We start from the raw sequence: 4,730 nt of genomic DNA, 5'->3' as shown, positions 1-4,730 counted from the left end.
CTAGTCAAGTTATGAACCTGAGCATCTCCTCTAACAGCAAAAATCCACATTATGGATCTCTTAGGATGTGAAAAGACATGGTGAATCTTCTATTGCCATATTATTTAACTTGAATCTGGTTATGAGGAAACATTAAAAAGATATACATCTTGCAGAGCATTTTATGAAACATCTGACCAAACACTTAAAAACTTAAATAGTGGTGAAGGAAAAGAGAAAAGAGGATTCTTCTAGTTGAAGGGAAGTAAAAAATGATAATGAATAAAAATAAATAGTAATAAGCAATTGATACTAGATAAAAAATTAATCACTCTAATATAATTTCAGTATCACTGAAAAAATGTGAATATGAAATGAATACTAAGTGATATTAAATTTCTTGAGTAAAATGTTTATATGAGTATAAAGAAATATCTGTTCTTTTGACATACTTGTTGAAGTATTTATTGTTGAACTGTCATGATGTCATCAACTATATATGTGTATTATACATATAACTGATAGGTCATATGTATAAAATTCTAATGACAGAGACTGTTTGGTAAAATTTTAATCAACCTTTTGAAACTTCTCCAAACCTCATCTGTGTACTATCTTGTAAAATTCAGTTTTAGCCACAAATGGTGGGAAAGCAGTTTTTCAAGAATCTTCACTTTCAATACCTGATCAACTTTGATATCAAAATTATTTCCTCCCCACAGTCAGTGTATCACTTTGGCCTGCCCTCTTCTGATTCAGCCAGAATTCTTCCTAGGCATAGTGTCTCCTCTTCTTTTTGTATAACCACTTACCTCTCTGCTTCTTATTTCTTCTGTATTGGAGCTCAGTTCTGTTCTGGAGTTTCTCTTTTCTTTTTTTAGTATTACTGATTTAAATTTGTCTTCATCATTTTATCTTCCATTTGACTCTTGTTTGATTTAACAGTGTTTGATAATGTGATGACACAGATATGGATTTAACCACAATCACATGTCTGGACATGACACTAGACCTCTCTGCACCAAAACTTTTATTGTCAGACTATCTGCTTTCTTTATTGGGTACTCAGTGATCATTTCAATTCAACTGTAAATCTAGTGCCTTGGATAAATCAGTTGACACATAGGACAAATGTTGAAGTTTTTTTTTTTTGTATTGGAAACTGAACGAGGGGTTGTACACTAGTAAATCACCAACTCTTTTTTCAATTATCTGAGGCAGTCTTGCTAACTGAAACACATTAATGGATGTATATCAAAGGTACATATAAGGCAATGGAAACAGTTTCAATCTGTGAAGTTTGAGACATTAGAACTAAAAAATTTAAGATAATATTTGTATATGACAAATATATTAGTTACTTCCTTGTTGCTGAGTCAAATTACATGCCACTCAGGAGTTAAAAGAGGAAAGGCTTATTTTAGCACACAAATTGGTTTCAATCCATAGTTAGTGTGGCAGAGGAGCATAGAAGTGGAGAAACAGTCCATGGCAGAACATGCAGGAGTCAGGAAGAAGCAGCCATGAGCCTCTCTTTCCCTTTTATTCTATTCTAAGCCTATTGATTGCTGCACTCACCTAGGGTGAGCCTTCCTATTATCCACACCCAGAACTATGCTAAACCAAGCATTGGACTTTCATTTATCATAGCCCTTAATCCAAATTCATACAATGTAGATCCTGGAACTTAAAGAAAAGCCCCACCTAAGAGCTCATGTGGATTTGGGGGAACATCTAGATAAAAGCCCTAATGTCAGAGATATTAAATAAATGTCTCCAAGTCTATATTAATATGAATAAATGAAGGAAAATACTTAAAAATGAGCTGTATGGACAAAGGTCCTATAAAGAAGAATGCTACATAATTGACATAGGTATGTTGCCTTTAGACAATTGTTGGTTAATCCCTCACTCCTTAAATGTGGGCTGCATATAATGACTTCATTCATTATTATAATATGGAAAGAGGGGGGAGTATATTACAGTGAGGAAACCTGGCAAATATTACTGTAGCTAGGGGGTCACCATTAGTATCAATATTTATAATTTATGATGATATTGTTTACTGTTGGAGATCCATAATCTTAATCTAATAATGAGGAAAAGCAGGGGAGATTCCAGTTGAGGGACTTTGTACAAAATGCTTGACTAGTTTTCAAAATTTGCAAGATCATCAAACACAAAGAATATGTGAGGACTCATCACAGATAGGAGCCTTGTAAGAGTCTCTTTTATGAGAAAACTAAAGTATAAATAAAATGCAAAATCAAAAATAGATAATAGGAAGTGAGGAATTGACATGTGTTATATACATGTGCCAACTCTACACAAGGAATGTAAAGATTGTGTACTACACACACACTATTTTTAAAAAGAAATAATGAGCAAAATACAAAGGGTTTCACAGATTGGATCATGAAATAGAAGAAGAATATTAGATATAAACTATGTAAATTAGAAAATTTGGACTTTAATACATAATAATGTATTAATATTGGCTCATTGATGATAACAAAAATTTCAGAGTAATCTAAGATATGAACAAAAAGTAGTGAAAGAGCAAAGTCGGAGGCATCAAAATTCAGGACTTGAGGATATATTACAAAGCTACAGTGATAAAACAGGATGGTACCAGCACAAAAACTAATACATGGATCAATGGAACAGAATAGAGAATGCAGAAACAACCCAAGCACTTTCAACTGTTTGATCTTTGATAAAGGGAAAGAAAACACACTGGAGTAAAGATAACTTCTTTAATGAATGGTGCTGAGAAAACTGGCTATCCACATGCCGAAGATTGAATCCAGACCCACATCTCTCACCATGTAGGAAACTAAAATCCAACTGGATCAAAGAACTAATAAATCAAACAGAAATACTTAACATTCTGAAAGAAAAAATAGGTAAAAATCTTGAAGTCACAGGCATACACAAGGCTTTTGAACAGAACTACAGTTGCACAGGAAATTGCACTAACAAACAACAAATGGGATCATATCAAATTTTTTAAAAAACTACACAGCCAAAGAAACTACAAACAGAGTGAAAGACAACCTACAGAATAGGATAAAGAAATTTTCCAGCTATTCCAAAGACAGAGGAATAATTTCTAGAGTATATAAAGAATTCAAAAAATTGAAATCCCCCAAATAAAAGATCCAGTCAAAAATTGAACAAGTGACATAAATGAACACTTCACAGAAGAAATACAAATGGCTAATAAATACATGAAGAAATGCTCAGCATCACCAAACATTAAAGAAATGCAAATTAAAATAGCACTGAGATTTGCTCTTACCTCAGAAGGACTGATCATCATGATATCAAATAATAAGGTGAAATTATGGGTAAAAAGGGCCTTTCTACATTGTTGATAGGAATGTAGGATAGTACAATCACTATGGAAATCAATATCAATATTTTTCAAAAAACAAACTAGAAATTCCCTTTGACACAGCTCTTCCCCTTCTTGGCATCTTTCTGAAAGACTTAAAGACATCAGATTACAGTAATACATGTATACCTATGTTTATAGCAGCACAATTCCTAATAGCTAAATCTTGGAAGTGACCTATATGGTCATCAACAGTGGCATGGATAAAGAAAATGTTGTATTTAGACATAATGGAGTAATACTCTACCATGAAGAAAGATACACTTGAGACTTTTGTAGGAAAATGCTTTTATCTTGAGACTGTAATGTTAAATGACATAAATTAGACACAGAAGCTTAAATATTGCATAGCTCCTCTTATAGAAGAAACCCAAAGTATAGACAAAGAACAAAATAAAAGACAGATAATAAGAAGTAGGGAGATAAATTTTTCTTGAAAGGAAAAGGGGTCAAGAGATGGGTGGAAAGAGGAGAGGGAAGGGAAAGGAGATACAAATAGAAATTAAGATGTACCAAAATGTAAACATTATGCACCACAGCATGTAGTAATAAAGAAAGTGATCTGAAAATAAAGAAATGAGTGTCTGATGTATTGGAACTTTCTGTACAAAGTTCATATTTTTCAACAAATCTAAAACATTTCTAAAATCTTTTTAAATTATTTAAAGATAAAGTTGTCAGAATGAAGCCAGATAGTCTGGTAAATATCACCATTATTCCATCTCCAAATACAATGTTTAATATAAGCAATAACAGTCAATGGATCTTACCATAACTCCTTAAAAATATTGGGAAACAAGAAATCACAAACTATCCTTATATTATTCACAGACTAGACTTATTTGCCAGTGTTATGGCTTGTGTTTATATTTCCCCTCAAAGCCTCATGTGATCTTAGATGGGGCTTTTTCAAAGGTGGCTCAGTCTAGAGTGTGTGATTGATTCATTGTGCAATGTTATGCCAGGAGGGCACTAGGATTATGGGTGTGAGTGCTACTTACCCTAAGTAGTCTGAATAAGATAAAGGGGGCAGAAAGATGCTGTTAAGGTTTCTTGTTGTTTTGCCACTGTCTGTCCACCAAGAATTGTTGCCCCTCTGCCACCCTGCCTTGGAGCCAGTTGATTATGGGCTGAAACCTCACAAACTGTGAGCTAAATAAACTCTATCCCCTTTAACTTTGGGGGTCAGGCATTTTGTCTCAGCAACAAGAGAAAAGTAGCTAACACAACCAGGAAACAAGATATTTTTATCAATGAAAGATCTGGTGAATATTGCCTCAACCAAGGTGTCAAACTTAGCATCAGCTAGTAAGAAGGCACACTGGTGTACTGACATTATGACTTTATTAAGATT

This window comes from Heterocephalus glaber, unplaced genomic scaffold (genome assembly GCF_053883595.1).
Source record: "Heterocephalus glaber isolate CG9 unplaced genomic scaffold, H.glaber_assembly_v1.0 deba00000122, whole genome shotgun sequence".
Taxonomy (NCBI): domain Eukaryota; kingdom Metazoa; phylum Chordata; class Mammalia; order Rodentia; family Bathyergidae; genus Heterocephalus; species Heterocephalus glaber.
Note: the sequence above shows the minus strand (reverse complement) of the source record.